Source organism: Miscanthus floridulus, chromosome 5, assembly GCF_019320115.1.
Source record: "Miscanthus floridulus cultivar M001 chromosome 5, ASM1932011v1, whole genome shotgun sequence".
In the NCBI taxonomy this organism is placed as follows: domain Eukaryota; kingdom Viridiplantae; phylum Streptophyta; class Magnoliopsida; order Poales; family Poaceae; genus Miscanthus; species Miscanthus floridulus.
The window spans coordinates 28647511-28665693 of record NC_089584.1 but is presented as its reverse complement, the minus strand read 5'-3'; the positions used below and the strand labels follow the sequence as shown (position 1 = coordinate 28665693).

General features: G+C 42.1%; 1 non-coding gene across 1 annotated transcript; it reads left to right on the top strand.

Moving 5' to 3' along the window:
• Positions 1–6671: 6671 nt before the first annotated feature.
• Positions 6672–6778, top strand: LOC136455762 (small nucleolar RNA R71). Its single transcript, XR_010759234.1, has one exon. It is a non-coding gene; the product is annotated as a small nucleolar RNA R71 (small nucleolar RNA).
• Positions 6779–18183: the final 11405 nt, after the last annotated feature.

Here is an 18183-nt window from a genome sequence, read left to right as displayed (position 1 = left end):
ACCAAGGCAATAGTAATGTTATGCCTTTCTTTTCCTACAACTAAGGCTTATGTGGAGCTCATAGGAATGATGATAACATGAAATAGCATACTTGCAATACATATATTGTAAAGTCATACAAACAAATCAAGATGTGCATGTGTGTGGAATATATGGTGGATATATATGATGGTAACCTAATTCTACTATGCTCCTTGAAAACATATCTCTCTTTTGAAACTTGGAAATATTTACAAGAAAACATGGGCTATCTTATTCATCTCTTTTTTCAAGCGGACATCTAAGTACCTATTGTTTTAAATATCTCAGACACTTGTCTATTTTTTCTCAACTCTTTTTTTCTTATTTTATGAATAACTTTTGCATAGCCCATGCCTCTTTTCTACAACAAAACTTTATAGAGATAGCAACAAGAGCTTGGAGCATTTATGTGGTGGAAACCTATGAAGCATATTTTTTTTTATGTTTTCTCCCAATGTAGGAGTAAAACATTTTTTGATGGATCTAGATGGAAAGCATGTTTTTGCGCCTATCCCCAATGTAGGAATAGTGCATATGTGGGTGGTGTGTACATGATCTTGATTTTAAGAGCATGACAAACCTCTCATAAGGGTCAACAAAGCTTGACTAAACTCACTGCAAAACAAGTAGTATATGAGTGGAAGTTTTTCTAACCTAAATATAAGCATGTGTGGCTCTGGTAGGAATTTACACTTTGTCATACATGATCTCATTATGTGGAATTTTTATATTTTTCAAAAGATAAATCTCCAGAACTTTAGTGTCACTTGGAACAAGATAAATAGCAGCTTAGGCCTTTTCATATCATATTCATCAATTACCTAGACTTAGATCAAGCATTGCCACCCACGAGTTTCAAGTTCAGAGCAAATTCTCATATCAAATCAATTCTATCCAAAACTTGAGAGAATTCAAGATTAAAAACTAGGTACTTGAAAGGAATTATAACAAAGCTTCTATTCATCATTTCTATCATGTGAGATCATCTTCAAGTTCTTTTTATTTAGCTCTTAAAAATAAGACAAGAAACTAAAGCAAACCTTCAACTTAAAGCAAACTATACACACTCTTTTTGTTTGGTTTTCATTTTTTAGATCACTCCATAGTAATATATATAAGATAAAGGAAAATTTTTATTTTGTTTTCTTGATTATGCATTTTTAATAATAAATACAAATTCAAAAATTAACTAAAGAAAATAATAAAATACAAGAAAGAAAAACTTACCTGAAGTAATGGGGGCTGGTTGTTGTTGCGGGCTCTTAGAAGGGTAGGTCAATGTTGAGACCCTAGAATAAATACTGCCAATTCTAGTTCTCCTGCTCCTAGTGCTGCTGGATGGCGGTAAGGCGTTGTCCTGCTTCTTCTTGCCACTAGGAATGTTGGTGCAGAGTGTGCTGAATCTCATGCTGGTTCTCCTCAATGGTGGTGAGCCTGGTGTCAAAGTGAGCGTGTTCCATCTGCTGCTTATGGTAACCCATGGGTGGCAGATGGTGGCCTATGTGCTGGCTATGGAAGCCACGAGCAGAGAACGACATGCGTCCTCCCTGATAGCCGCTAGAGACCTCCTCATAGGACTGCTGCTGGTAGTAGTCAAAATTATCGTCCTAGCATTGCCCACTTGAGCCCTATTGCAAGGAACTCTCTGAATGATGCAAAGTAGGTTGCTCCCACCTAGCATGTCTAGGTTGGCGCATACGAGAAGATCTCGGCTGGTTCCAACCTGCATGCATAGGATGGTGCACCTAGGAAGGTCCTGCTTGATCAAAACTGTGTAGCCGGTGTAGGCAGGACCTTCTAGAATGGGGTCATCTCCATGGTACTAAGGCTATGGGTTGCGAGTGATCCTTACAGAGGCACTCCTACGAGGTGCTTCCTCCTTTTTTAACATATAGAACGAGGTTCTAGTTTGGTAACTGGAACTCGGTTGTATAATCTACATACATCATGGCAAGCTTCTCGTCTCTTCCTTTTTTAACATATGTGCATAATTAAAATAGTCATAATCAATAAGCCAGCAAGGAACATCAATGTTAGTAACAGAAGCACTTTGTAGCAGACCCAAATTTTTAGCTATGTAGGTGACCAAAGAAGTGCACCCAACATCTCCCTTAAGACCAAGAATTTCTATCCGATGATTCATCATGAATTTCATGGGTGAGACATTTTTACTTTTGATCATGGCATAAAGCAATTTTAGTTCATCATTCCTAACTGTGTGGAAATCACTTGTAGGACATAAGGAAAAACCCAACCATTTATGCATGAATCACAAGGTAGGATGGTGAATTTCATTAGTGTGAGGGCGGTAGCAGACAATTTCTTTTGAAATCTCCCTCCAAAACTTATTCCTATCAAAATCTTGTATGGTAGAGTCTACATCAATTATGAACTAAGAATGAAATCCAAGAAGTTCACTAAATTTTTTCCAAGAAATAGAATTTTTTCCCCAAAAGTCTAAATGAAACTTCTGAATCGATAGGTTGCAAAGTGCACAAGAATTCAATAGTCAAAAGCTTACACCCAAGCTCATCAATTTCCCAAGCATCCTCCCATCCTATGGTCCTAAAAATAAGTTCAAATTCAGCGATCATACCTGTGGCTTGGAGTAAGGCTGAATCATAGGCAGGAGTGAGGATGAAGTCCTGGGTCCTTAGCTTTTTGTAGATGTTCTTCTCCCTATCTCCCCGGAGCTTGAGCTGCTTCTCTTGTAGAAGAACGTTCCTCTCCATGGGTGTTGATCGGGATGGTGCTTCAATAGCAGGAGATGGCGGATCGACCTCCATGTTGGTGCTTGCTTTGGACGAAGAACTCCTTGTTGAACGCAACGACATTGCCTGCTTGAGCTTGCTGGCAATCTTGCTCATTTTCCTACAAAATGGACACAACACAACTCATGGAATGGGATTAGAAAAATAAAAATGTTAGCGGTTAGCCATCCGGAGTCAGTAGTCCGAGGGTTAGTCGTCTGATATTGCCTAATAAATATTCTAATCAAGATTTTGGCATGACTTTCATCTTAATTCTTTTTAATTCCCTCTCTTGATTTGGACAACACTACTGCTCTTAAACTCTATTTTTCTTGCTCAAATTTTAGCAACACCTCTCTCTCTCTCTCTTTCTCAAGATTTTAGCATTACTTTCACACCCAAACTTCCTCTCACTCTTTCTTACTCCAACACTACTTCTACCAAGGGAAATTCAACTATGAAATTTGGAATTGGAATTTCAAACTCAGGAGCTAGAATTGCAGTGGAGATGGATGAAGAAGTGAGCTTAGAGGGTGGCTATTTATAGCCGAAGCAGTAGCAGGCTGGTCAGCCTAGTGGTGGGGCCAGCAGGCCCCATATCATGGCCAAATGGCCTCCCCATTTTCTTGGTGGATCCTTGCTTCATGGTTAAGCAATATCTCTACTCCTTGGGTGCTTCTTTTGGTGGAAATTCGACCAGAATGGATGGTGGAGAGGTGATGGAGGTGAAAGTGGTGGTTGAGTGGAAATGGAGGTGATGTGTGGTAGTTGAGTGAGCCCCATGTGTCTCCCATATTTCTACCATATACACTCATATATATATGCAATGCAAAAATATTTTATGGTACTATGAAATATAACAAGATGAATGATGATATTTTTAATTTTTATGCCTCCACGGTAAATATTTCATACGGGTTTTTACTCCATAAAAATTATTTATGTGGGGCTTAAGTTTTTATAATGCCATGATGAGAATTTTTGTTTCATGATGCAGGTGTTGAAAGGTAAATATGCTAAGATAAAATGATTAAAAAATAAATATGGATAACTACCGAGTTACCTCCCGGGGAGGGTTCGTAATTTTTAGTCCACCAAACTAGACTTCTCCATTCGGGTTTATTCTTAAGGTGTGTCAGTAGGTCCCAAAGATGGAGACCTTGAAACTCACTTCTCATGCCACTCTATATTGGAGCATTGTTTCATTCTTGGCTTGAAAGTGAACCGTTCTTCCTTCCCATTAATATGGAATTTAATTTCTCCAGCTCCGACATCAATGTGAGCATTTGTAGTACTTAGGAAGGGTCTCCCAAGAATTAGGGGTGTCTTCATGTCTTCCTACATGTCAACTACTACAAAATCTACGAGAACGAAAAAGTTTCATATTTTTACCAGAATATTTTCAATAATTCCTGCAGGGTAGCAGATTGATAGGTCGGCTAATTGTAGCTAATTAATGTTGGTGTGAGTGTTGAATAGTTGAGGTTGTCGAAGACCTTTTGGGACATGACACTAACACTTGCTCCAAGATCGCATAACACATTCTCAAAGTTCTGGCTCCCGATCGAACAATCGATAGTGGGACATCTAGGATCCTTCTTGATAGGTGTAGTGTTTAAGATGATGGCACTATACTCCTCCATTAACTTGATTACCTCAGTGGAAGGTAGTGGTCTTTTGTTGTTAAGGATGTCTCTTAGATACTTTGCGTAGGTAGGTACTTGTATGGCATCTAGCAATAGAATATTGATATATAACTTTTAAATTACCTCTATGAACTTACCAAACTGCTCATCTATTTTGGCTTTCTGATTTCTATGTAGAAATGGTAGGAGGGTCGTATCGTGAAAATCTTGTTGTAACTCTTGCTCTTGTGGCCCAACTTCTTCAACTTCATTGGTTCTCCTCCTCTTCCTGCACTACCACTGGTGTCTTACCTGTCCTTGTCGGATATGGTGGATCATGAGTAGACTTGCCACCTCTTGTGGTTATGGCATTTACCTTCTCAAGGTTAGTGGCAAAAGGCAAAATAGCAGCCAACTGGGCTAATTGAGATTCTATCTTTTTATTATAGCTAAGTTGGTCTTTTATGGTAGAAGAAAAACTATCCATTTTAGTATTTATGTTTTCTAAGACCTTATCATTAAGAGCAAGCTTTTTAGAAATATTCTCATTAATCTTGACTTGTTCTAAGATCAGGTGTCTTAAGGATGGTTGCTTAGGAGTATTATAGTAATTACCTAGGTACTTACCATGATAAGTCAACCATTGTTGTTGATTCCACACTTATCTCTGTTGTTGTGGAGTAGAATTGTTGATGACGATGTTTGCATCCTCCTGATATTCAGGGAATTCTACCCCCAAGTATTCTCCACATACATTCTAGGAATTAAAGGCATCTTGAATAGCCTGACGATCTTTCTTGTAATTAGCTCGCTGTTCAAGTCAATTCAATAGTATGTCCATCTTGGTTGATAGTGCACACACCTCTTCTGATACTTCCTCGCTCTTATTGCATGATTGAATATTACATTGAGACCAACCTTGATTAGAGGCTATCTTCTTCATAAGAGTTTTAGCTTTTCCAAGGGTGAGTGACATAAATGATCCTTCAGCGGTGGCATCAAGTTGTTCATGATCTTTTTGAGTTAATCCATGGTAGAAACTTTGTGTCTGTGCGAAAAGTGACCAATAAGTAAATATTTGTCGTTTTGCCATACATTGTGATTAGATGTGGCCTAGCACTCAATGACACAGGGTTTATACTAGTTCAGGCAACATGCCCAATGTCCAGTTTGAGTAGGTCGGTGACTTTATTCCTGAGCCCAAGTGCTCAAAGTTTGTTGTGGGGTTACAAACGAGTGGGAATAAGATGGGGGTGTTAGAGGTCTGGTCGGACTCTAGACCGAAGGGCCGAGAGTGATGGGAGCCCCTACATACGCTAAGTATTGGGACGTATGCTCTGTGTAGCTTTAGAGTTCTAGAGCCGTTAAGCTATTCGAGTGCTCAGAATGTCTAAAGCTACCAAAGAGAGAGTCAGAATGACCGTCTATCGTCGGAATGATTCGTCATCATTGGGAGAGAGCACATCCCCTTTTATAGGTGAAGGGGATGGCCTTACAAGTTTAGAGAGAAAGAGAGTGTGTGTGCCCTAGTATTGTTGCCCACGCCGTCGGGTACAAGACAGTTTGTCAGCGCCCATAATACTGTTGACGCCTAGATGCATGTGGTAGGCTCTATTGTGTTCTTCTGGTATGACAAATGTCGGCGCCTACCATACTGTAGGACAAATGTCGACGCCTACAACACTGTTTGTGTTCTAACATGTCTGGAAGGTTGCAAAGTACCCTTCTGGCATGGCCTGACAGTACTGTCCTGCAGGTGTGCAGGGTACGATCCTCGGTATTGCGGTTGACTTGAGAGCCTTACCTTATCTGCTCCACCTGATTTCTTAGGTCCTCATCAAGCGGGCGTCCCCAGCCGATCATTCCCAGTCAGCTCCGACCATGCTGGTTAGAGAAGAGCCGTAAGCAGAGGTTCGGTGTATTCCCGATCGAAAGAGCTGGTCAAAGTTGGAAGTGAGTATCGCCCTCTCCTTGGCCAGGCCTTTCGGTCGGAGAAGTGGGTCAAAGTCGGAAGCGAGCATCGCCCCCACCTTGGCCAGGCCTTTTGGTCAGAGAAGTGGGTCAGGGTCGGAAGCGAGCATCGCCCCCTCCTTGGCCAGGCCTTTTGGTTAGAGACTGGATCGCTCTTCAAGCCTATCGTTAGGTATCTGGGCCAGCCTAGGAGTTGCGTGTCATTTGTAATGTCATATGCTGGGCTGAGCTTTTGCTGGGAAGCGAGCCCATTAGGGACCCCAAGTTTATGAACTCGACACTTTACATGAGCAACCAATCTTGCATCCCATGATGAGGACAATCTAAAATGTATTCTTGGAAATGTTCCTATGCTTCTGAAATGGTTTCTCCTTTATGCTGTTGGAAGGTTGAAATCTTTCCTCTTAAGACATTGGTCTTGCCTACATGGAAGAATTTTTCTAGGAAGGCCTTTGAACACTTTGCCCATGTGTTGATGTGATCTTTGTTGATGTAGTACCACTGCTTCACTTTTCCCACTAGTGAGAATGGAAATAGGCGGAGTAATATGATGTCTTGAGCAACGTCCTTGATAACCACTATGCTACTTATCTCCAAAAAATTCTAAAGGTGAGCACTAGCATCTTCATGTGCCTTTCCACTGAATGGGGTAGCTTGCACCATGTTGATAAGGCTTGGCTTGAGCTCAAACTCAAGGTTGTTGGTTTTAAGTGTTGGTCCAATGCGAATGTTCTCAATGCTTGGAGCCGAGAATTCACGCAGAGTCTTGTCAGCCATAGCTTCAGGAACTAGTGTTGAGCTTCCTCTTGATTGATTTGATTCTGATTGGAAGTTGTTCGTGAATCACAACCAAGTCTGTAATACCCTATATAAGATATGAACAAAGACAAACAAGGGTAAGTCTGCTAAAGCAAAGGTTATGATTTCATAAATAAGTATTTATTTGGTCAATTCTCTTTAGCCATGTGCCCCTCCCTGGCAATGGTGCCAGAAATGCTTGTTGACATTTCTTAGCATCACTCTTTACTAAGTTATCATCCCTAGCATGATGCCAGAAATGCGTTGTTTGATAATTATTGAGAACACTTGTAAATTAACATATATACTAAGTAATCCGCAAGCGCATAGATAATGTACCATTGTAGCATTTCACCCGGGAGTATACCGAGTATCGTTATTTATATTTTATCCATAGGGAGGAGCTATGGAGTTGTGTTGGCTTAGCGATATTGACAAATATATATATATACTTATGATAAAATTGCTCTCATGCTATGGCAGGGGTAAGTCAAGGGATAAATAAATGATAAGTGTTAGGTAATAATGGTATTCCAGAGATAGAAATAGAGACTCATAAAATATAGTACGACTAAACAGGAGATTCATTAAGAGCAAAAGATTCCTAAGTCATTCCTTATTTACTAAGTCTTTTGTACACCCAATTATATACACTCTCATCTATAGTATAACTAACTTTGGATCTATGCATAAGGAACATTACTATGGAAGATCAAGAACAAAGCTTGTCTCCCTTCGTAACCGCGCTCTACTTGCTCTACAAACGGGGAGTGGACTACAAAGGACTCAATGGGAGTGTCACATCTGTGATCTACCACATGACCTAGAGTGTAGAATGCATCCACAGGCAAACAATATCTAAGCACCATGCGTACATAATGTCGACCACTTAACTCACTCGAGTACGAAGCTAAGAGCTTTGCGAACATATGCATAAATTTGTCATCAATCATAACTAGATCAAGCATATAACTAGAGCAAACTAGAAACATAATAAATAGCAACATAATATTAAAGTAGCACAAAGTCATAAATATAGAGATATAATGGCTATACCAGTCTCCAGATGGCAGATCCAGAATCCTGGGCAAATAGGCCACACTATACTTGATCCTTGCTAGCTAGCGTATACTAGAAACTTGAAGAATTGGAGCTCTACTCTCTTCTCTATGGAAACCCTAATTTTTGGTCTAAACTTGACTTCTGGTAGCATGCTCTGGAGGGGGGCAGGGGCTGATTATATAGGCCAGAGCGTCCAACGTGAGCCCTCGAATCAAACCGACTTGAATAAACAGCGTAGATGCATCCTAGGAGGTGGTGGAGGAATCAACGTTGAAGCAGAGGCCGACAGGTGGGCCCAGAGGGCTAGGTGGCCTATAGGTAGGGCCGGTCGGCCCCACCTATCACCCTCTCGCCCTCTGCTTTGGTGACATGACTTCTAGACTTCTCTGGAACCTTCTGGAGTAGTTTTTGCAGTGGATAAGCATGATTTAATTTGACATTTTGATCCCCCTTGATGGTTTTATGAAATAACCATGCTAAAAACATAGATTCACAAAAATTCATGGAAATTGTCAGTTTAAACCCCTATGTCTATGTTGGTGATCATTTTCATGCATTATTTTAAGTTATATTGAAGTTTATATTGAATGATAACTACTGTCAATACCCCCACCTTTGGTTCCTTCTAGAACTTCTGTTTTTCATCACATCGAGTTTCTGAGGAAATCTGCTTTTGAACATCTTGAACTTGGACCCCATCTTCCTCAGCTACGGCGTGGCGATGATGCCATGAACCTCTCGCTTCCTTGCTCAAGATGTCTCTTCCCTGGCCATGCAAGGCGTGCATGCCACTCCTCGGGCCACATCTCTGCCTTGTGTCCTAGAGCTACTTTCATGAAGAAACAACTGGACGACAGGAGTAAAGGGAAGGCGGCGACTGCTTCTCATTTAGACTGGTTTTGTATCTTGACCAAGCCAGGCCCTTCGCAATCGCCTGTGTTCAATTCATTTGGGGAACTGGCGGTAGCCATTTTGCTTCCCTAGGCTGACATGAAACTTGCACCTGAGTTAAGAGGTTCTTCGGCCAAGGTGTCGCCTCCTCTATTGGTGGGCCAAGAGAAGCCCATTCTGGATCTTAATATTGAGCTGGCTTCCTTTTCACTGGCCAACCCCTCATCTTTTCCTCCCCTTTCCTTTTCGCTGGGTGCAGCAACTTCACTTCCCAAGAAAAAAAACCCAACTCCGAGCTACAGTGCAACGCTGCTCTGATCATCATTGACTCGCCGGCAGTCATGGTGTACAAGCATGCCAATCCTAGGCCATTTGTTCCATGCACGTTGGTCTGAGAAGATGTCGTCAATAGACCAATAATGGTTTGTGCGGTGTGTCGCACCCAATTTTGCATAGCAAAATCAAGTACTCATATATGTGCGTCCAGGATGTCCAAACACACATATACCATCAAATTGTAATAATATCAAAGTAAAGTACTTTATTACATCACATATCTCATCATACTATTAATACATAGTCTTGCTCATTGGCAACATTATTTCACACAGCGGAAAACTAAATCCAAACTGCCACAGGGACTCCAACTGGTGAACATCATCCTAGTAGTCCTGGACATCCTCTAGAAACTCTTCGTACACGTTATCTATTACCCATCTGGGATTTTCATTGAATGTAAAGCAAGTGTAAGCTCACCATGCTTAGCAAGTATATCAAAGGGATCTATGAGGCTCAAAGGCTAGACACGGTTTCACCGCGGTTCAAAATTTTAGTTGTTTAAGTTTTAGCATCCTGAATCACTGCTTTAGTGAATAATCCCAAATCCCAAGTGATATTGATGTATAATCAAGATTATATCAATCCCCAACCATCCATAGTAACCACTAATCATGAAGGATCTAGATCGCTCCTATCTGTGAGCACGACTGTTATAACAGGTCAAATATTTCTGCAAAAATTGTACAACTTTACCCACGGAGCCATGATTCCCAATGCTAGGGTTTACAAAGCCCACAACACCTCTACCTAGGAAGTGTGCTAGGGTTTCACTACGTAACCCTTCGCTAGTCACACTAACAAGTCATAGTAGCTGCTAAGGTTTTAGCCGTCTAGCCGTATGTGGCCCTCCTCTAGGAGTGGCATGCGTGGTCGTGGCACGGTACACACCCTAGTAGGAAAGGAAACATACCAACTTATTTTTGAATTAAAACAATTAAAATCTGAATTTAAATGTATTATGGATGGCGTGCACTATTTCTTAAAACTACAGAACCTAAAATGAATAAAAATAGGACTGAAAAGTAACTCTTTTGAACTGGACTGGACTGCGGGTTGATTCATTGGAAATTGAGGGGCTACTCTGCAAAATTGCTCGGAGGGTCATAGTTGACCGCGTCGCCGACTGACTGGATGGCCACGTGGCCTACTCTGGTTGGCGCGGTGCACCACGTGTGCGTGGGTGCGCGCTGATGCGGCACTGTGGACTGTGACCATGGGTCCACGATGGACCGGTTAATACCCCAAGGGGTATGCTCTAATCAGAGCCGTCCACATAGATCCAACGACGAGGAACAAACGAGAGATCCCCCACCGGCTGCATAGCGTCTCCGGCGAGCTCGGCATGGCCGGCGGCGAGCTGAGTGCCATGGCAAACACTGGTACGGCGTTTCGAACCATCCCGATCGAAACCAAATCCATAGAAATGAAGCACCATCTCACGCAAACTCAACAAAGTGCAAACCTAGGGTGGGGAACACATCGAGGTGAGGGTCCCATGGCGGTGCCATGGCCGGCATGACTGGAACTCACCGATACGGTGTTCCAGGGCATCATCTACTGAACGGAGAGCAAGGGTAGGTCAAGCGTCTCACCGCAAGTTCGATAGAAGTTTTCACGGCATTCGGGAGAGCTCTAGGGAACCAGGTCAACGGTAGCGGCGAACTCGAGAGAGAAAAGGGTCACATGTTAGGGTAATCTCATGCAATCCGAGGCCAAAATGAAGGAATAAGGGCACCTATGGTCGCGGTGAGTGACGGCAAAGCTTTGGGGTGCGTTAGAGGTGTTGATTGGGCATCGGAGTAGGCGGACGATGGCGGTAGTGCGAGCTTGGTTGTGGCAAATGGAAGGGAGAGAGGGAGGGCTCAGCTACGAGCTTTATAGGCGATAGGGGCACTGCGGTAGAAGGAAAACAAGCATGCGGACTAGTGAATCATGGATTTGCGAGCCCCTTCCATGCGGGCATGGGCGCGGTGGCGTGTTGTCGTAGATGGCAGCGCCATCACCGGGCAGCGAAGAAAGGAAAGGAGTCCTGGCGACTGATGAGTGGGTCCCATGTTGCAGTGAGAGGAAGAGAGTGGAGTGCACGGCGTGGGCGCTGTAGTAGGCCGATGCATTCTACAGTAGTGGGATACGGGCATTGCGCGCGTGCGAGCGAAGACAAGGCGCAGAGCGACGACGTTGAGCGGGCCATGTGCGCGAGGAAGGGAAGGAGGGGAGGCGCGAGCTGGGCCGCCAGCAGGCCAAGGCTGCTGGGCCAAGTACACGAAGGAGGTTGGGCTGATTCTGGAGTTGGGCTAGATAGGAGAAAGAAGGAAGTTTTAAAAGAAAATCCTTTTCTATTTCTATAGCTTTGAAAATTGATCAAATTCAAATGAAATTTGAATTCAATCCTCAAACAACCTAGCACTACACTCAACCAAAAATAGTATGCTTCGGCATGAATGCAACAAACATGTTTTTAAACCTTATAGTTAATTTTAATTAACCAAAATTTATTATTTGGCCTAGGTTAAAATTCATAGAAAATCAAATAAATGGTTAATTTAATTACTAATTTACAGTTGATATTTTAGGGTGTTACAAACCTACCCCCCTTAAGATGAATCTCATCCTCGAGATTCGGATGGTTCAAAAAGATTGGGATAGTCAGATTTAATATCATCCTCTCTTTCCCAGGTTGCCTCATCCATAGAGTGTCTGTTCCACTGAACCTTACACATTCTTATGATCCTGCTTCTTGTGATTCTCTCCGTTGTTTCCAAAATTCTCACTGGATACTCTTTGTATGATAGATCCTCTTGGATATCTAGTTCTTCCAAAGGTAATTGTTCCTCAGGTACTCTCAAACATTTCTTAAGCTATGATATATGGAAGACATCATGAACACCTAAGAGCTGTTCTGGTAATTCTAGCTGGTAAGCAACTTCTCCTCTCCTGTTGATGATCTTGAAGGGTCCCACATACCTGGATGACAACTTTCCCTTGGTATGAAACCTCTTAACTCCTCTCATGGGTGAAACTTTGAGATAAACAAAATCACCAATCTCAAACACCAAATCCCTTCTTCTCGTGTTAGCTTAGCTTTTCTGTCGAGACTGTGCAACTTTCAAGTTTTGCCTTATTGTTTGTACCTGTTTCTCCGCCAGTTGCAAAACTTCTAGTCCAAAGACTTGACTTTCCCTCATTTGATTCCAAAACAGTGGTGTCCTATACTTTCTATCATACAACGCTTCAAATGGTGCCATCTTAAGACTTTTCTGGTAGCTATGATTATAAGAGAATTCAGCATAGGGCAAACTCTTATCCCAACTTGTTCCGTATTGTACAGCACAAGCTCTCAATATATCCTCTAAAATATGATTTGTTCTCTTGGTCTACCCATCTATCTGAGGATGATAAGCTGAGCTAAAGTTCAACTTCGTATCTATGGACTCATGCAACTTCTGCCAAAAGTGAGATGTGAACTGTGTACCCCTATCCGAAACAATCTTTTTTGGCACTCCATGTAAACATACAATCCTTTCCATGTATAGCTCTGCCAACTTTGCACCAGAATAAGTTGTCTTGACAGGAATGAAATGTGCTACTTTTGTTAGGCGGTCTACAATTACCTAGATAGAGTCATATCCCCTCTGTGTACGGGGTAATCCCACTATGAAATCCATTCCAACTTCTTCCCATTTCCACTCGGGTATCTTCATAGGTTGAAATAAACCTACTGGCCTCTAATGCTCTGCCTTTACTCTTTGGCATATATCACATATGGCCACATGTTCAGCTACATCTCTTTTCAGTCCAAACCACTAATATCTCTCTTTAAGATCAAGATACATTTTAGTACTCCCTAGGTGTATAGAATAGGCCGAGTCATGAGCTTCCCTCAAAATAGACTCCCTAATAGACTTCACTTCTGGCACACAAATCCTTTTGCCAAACCACACCATTCCTTGATCATCCATGTGGAATCCTAGGGCTTTACCAATCACTATACATTCAACAATATCTTTGATCTTCTCATCATTCAACTGTCCCTTATGAGTCTCTCGTTCCAGAGTAGGTTCTACCACTAACTCCATAGTGTTAGCCACAATACCCAAATTTAGGTATTCGAACTCCTCACACAACTCTTTAGGTAATTGAGTTGTATAGGCCATGTTCACATAACTCCTCCTACTCAAGGCATCTACTACAATGTTAGCTTTTCTCGGGTGATAGTGTATCTCCAAATCATAATCCTTGATTAACTCTAGCCATCTATGTTGTTTCAAATTTAGATCTGACTGAGTGAATATATACTTCAAACTCTTATGATCCGTATAAATCTCACACTTATGACCAATTAGGTAATGCCTCCAAATCTTGAGAGCATGTACCATGACTGCTAACTCTAGATCATGAGTTGGATAATTTAACTCTTGTTTTCTCAGCTGTCTGGATGCATATACAACAACTCTACCCTTTTGCATAAGAACGCAGCCTAGACCTTGCCGTGAGGCATCACAATAGATAGAGAAGCTTTTGGTAAGATCAAGAAAGACAAGCACTGGGGACAAAGCTAGTCTCTTCTTCAACTACTCAAAACTATCCTAACATTGCTTAGACCATACAAATTTGGCATTCTTTTCTAACAAAGCAGTCATAGGCTTGGCTAACTTAGAGAATCCCTTAATGAATCTCCTATAGTACCCAGCCATACCAAGGAAACTTTGAATGTCACTAACATCCTGAGGTGGCTTCTAACTCAACACATCTCTAACCTTCTTGGGATCTACCGCTACTCCTCCATTAGAGATTATGTGACCAAGGAAAGATACTTCTTTTAACCAAAACTCACATTTGCTAAACTTAGCATAGAGCTAATGTTCTCTAAGCTTCTGCAATACTAACCTCAAATGTCCCCCATGTTCTTCTTCATTCTTAGAGTAGACTAATATATCATCAATGAATACAATGACAAACTTGTCAAGGTACTCCATGAATACTTTGTTCATCAAATACATGAAGTAAGCATGTGTGTTTGTCAGACCAAAGGACATGACTGTGAACTCATATAGTCCATATCGGGTCACAAAAGCGGTTTTGGGAATGTCAGAACATCTTATTCTCAACTGATGGTATCCAGATCGGAGGTTGATTTTGGAAAACACACAAGCTCCTTTCAACTGGTCAAACAGGTCATCGATTCTAGGCAGTGGGTACTTGTTCTTAATTGTGACCTCATTAAGTGATCTTGAATCTATGCACATTCTTTGTGTACCATCTTTCTTCTCTACAAACAATATTGGTGCACCCCAAGGTGAAGAACTAGGTTGGACATAACCCTTATCTAGCAATTCCCTTATTTGTTTCCTAAGTGGGGCTAATTCATTCACTCCCATTCTATAAGGTCTCTTAGCTATGGGTGCAGTTCCAGGTAAAAGTTCAATTATAAACTCAATATCTCGTTTAGGTGGCATACCTGGTAACTCCTCAGGGAAGACATCTAGATACTTGTTTACTATCCGTATATCCTCTATGGTTGTGCCCTCCAATTGATTAACCCGACATATTTCCATGGCTGACTGTGTTGCCACACACTCAACTTTCTCTCCAGATGGAGTGGTTAGATTCATGGAACTATTCCCACAATTAATAACCGCCTTCTGGGACCTCAACCAATCCATACCCAAGATAACATCAATTCTAGATGAGTCTATGACTACAAGGTTGGCTTGAAATTCTACCCCCCTTATGATGAGACTAGTAGCTAAGCATATCCAATTTGCTTTCATTTCCCCTCCAAGTGAGTTTACTAACATGGGTTTCTTCATAACACATACGGGAATACCATGCTTCTTTATGAAAGTATATGCTATGAAGGAATGCGAAGCACCAGAATCAAAAAGTACTGTAGCTGAGTTTGAGTTGACCGAAAATGTACCGATCACCACATCAGGTGGCTCCTAAGTTGTTTCTGCAGTTACATGATTGACTTTTCCCTAGACATAGTTCTGCTGCATGTTAGCCGTCCTCTTGGGGCATCTGTTGGAGTAATGTCCTGGTTCTCCACAATTGAAGCATCTGTTATCATTAACTACATTTGGCGCCTTTCGTGTGCCATTCTTCTATGGAGCATTAGGGATAGTATTCTTCACAGGAACATTGTTGGCTTGCTGCTGGCGCTGGATTGGTGCCTTATACTATTGCTGTTGCTGCTGTGCACGTTGTGGCTATTGGTTGTGGTTGATCAGATTGGCCTGACCTTGATAGCGCTGCTGTGGGTAAGCCTGCTAAGGAGCAGTGCGGACACGAGATTTACTCCCTTGCTGTTACCCCTAGAATTTTCTCTTGTCCTCCATTTGGCGGCGCTTGTTCTCTATAACCAGGGCCTTGTCCACTAGCTGTTGGAAACTAGCAAAGGTATGAGACAGCAGTTGGTACTAGAGACCATCATTCAGACCTTCCATGAATAGCTCCAACCTCTTCTCATCATCATCCACCTCAGTAGGTGCGTACCATGATAATTGTATGAACTTATCAAGATACTCTGCAACAGACATGATCCCCTGCTTGAGAGCTAAGAATTCCTTCTTCTTCAGCTTCATCAACCCAGCAGGTACATGATGAGAGCGGAAGGCACTGCGAAACTCTGGCCAAGTGATGGGATTAGCTTCAGTACGGCCAAAGCGGAAAGCATCTCACTAATCAAGTGTAGCCCCCTACAGCTGTCCAGAAGCATACAAAACCTTCTCCTTGTCATCACATTGTGCAATCTCAAGTTGCCTCTTGATTGCACGTAGCCAGTCATTGGCTTGGAGTGGGTCAGTGGAATGCTTGAAGACAGGTGGATGTCCTTTTAGAAACTCTCCCCTCTTGTCTCTGACTTGAGGGGGTACATTCCCATTCCCCATATTCTACATGTTCTGAGCCATCTACTGAAGCAACTGGGTTTGCATCGTCATCAGCTGCTCTATAGTGATAGGAGGTGGTGGTGGTAGGTCCTCGCCTCCCTGGTTGTTCCTCCTGGTGTTCACCATCTGTAGATATATCATATGTCTCATATGTCCAAAGTATATAACCTTTAAGAGATAATGGCCTAATGAGGGTAGGTATCATAAGATCAAGACAAGAGATATATATAGGGTATACAAGAAGATAATTGTTCTAAACTTTCCGACGAGTTGGACAAATAGCAGTGCAGTAAAATGAGCATATCTCACTCTATGTTTATAATCTAAAGGCTAATTTTACCTTTCTGGAAAGCTTAGGAAATTCTCTACAACTTTCATTTAGAACACTTTTTCAGATTCTGACGTTTAATCAGGCAAAAACAGACAACAAGTAGTATTGCTCTAGAATTCTGACAGCACAGAAATATCAACTTACAACAGCTGTATCTCACAATTCATAATAGGTAGTGTGGTGATTCTAGAGCCAAAAGAAACATGTAAAAGTATACTTATCTCCATACAATTTTCATAACCATTGGACATCTAGAACATGAGATATGAACTGATAAAGGTGGACTGCTCAGAATGTTACAGAATGGACAACAAGATATAAAGAAACCCAACTATTTATTCATATCATCCTTAAGCCTTAATCTTAACTAAATGACTATGGACATGCCCACAAGTCATCATAATCATGTCAAAAATCCAAATTAAATATTGTTCATCATGACAATCATCTGACCATTCAAATGACAATTGTTCAACCATTAAAAGAAAAAGAAACTGAACACACTCTCGCACATCTATGCGTGTTTATTACATATTTTGAAAAATCCTCCTATGGGTCGATGTTGGTGCTGGTGTTGGGGTCTCCAAATTCTCCTCTGTTCCATGGGGGCAACTGAGCAGGAACACATGGCCCTTTCACATCGAGACCTCCTTGATGTTGCTTCAATGTAGCATTCTCATGGGCAAGCTGTAGGTATGCCATCCCCATGACATCTAGCTCATCCAAGGCTTGATCAAAGTCGGTGTTGGTCTAGGCCAAGCTCATCAAGGTAGGCCTAAGCCTAGGGTTCACCTCTCTAAGTGGTGCAGCAATGTTGCAAGTAGACTGGCCGCTCCGATGGTGGGGAAGATAATGATCCTCCTCCCATGCAATGTTGTCGAAGTGGCGGTCGTGGTTGACCACCAACGCCTGTCGAGCAGCATCCTGGATGGCGGCTGCATGTGTGAGCCGTGCAGTGATGGCACGATGGATGTAGCGCACCCAACTCCCTTCACGAATGTACACTTCTGTCTCCCAGAAGCCGGTGTAGTCAGGGTGGGTCCAATGCTCCGTCCTGTACTACATAGTGCACCTGGTGTGGTAGCGACATACAAGTGAGAGAAGCTTGGGGTGGTAGTAGGCATCGCCCTCTAAATCATAGTGGATCTCCACAGTCCACCCCTGAGCTAGTAGTGCATCATGGTCATCATCACCATCATTTCCACCGTCTCCTCCATTGTCACAGAACCGACCAATTTATAAGAGTACAAGTACAATGGCAGCCCGCAAGCGGTCGCACTGTCATACTTGAACCCATATAAACCCGGTAGTTCGTCGAGTACCACGATGGGTCTCGATGAATGATTTACAACAACCAAGATCGTACAGGATTCAACATACATGCCACATATTACATAAAGTTCACCGATACATTTCATCATCAGAGTACGAATAAAAGTTATTACAAACCGAGTTTGATAGATAAAGCGGAAGCAATTAAGTTCGAAAATAAAGTTTCCAACATA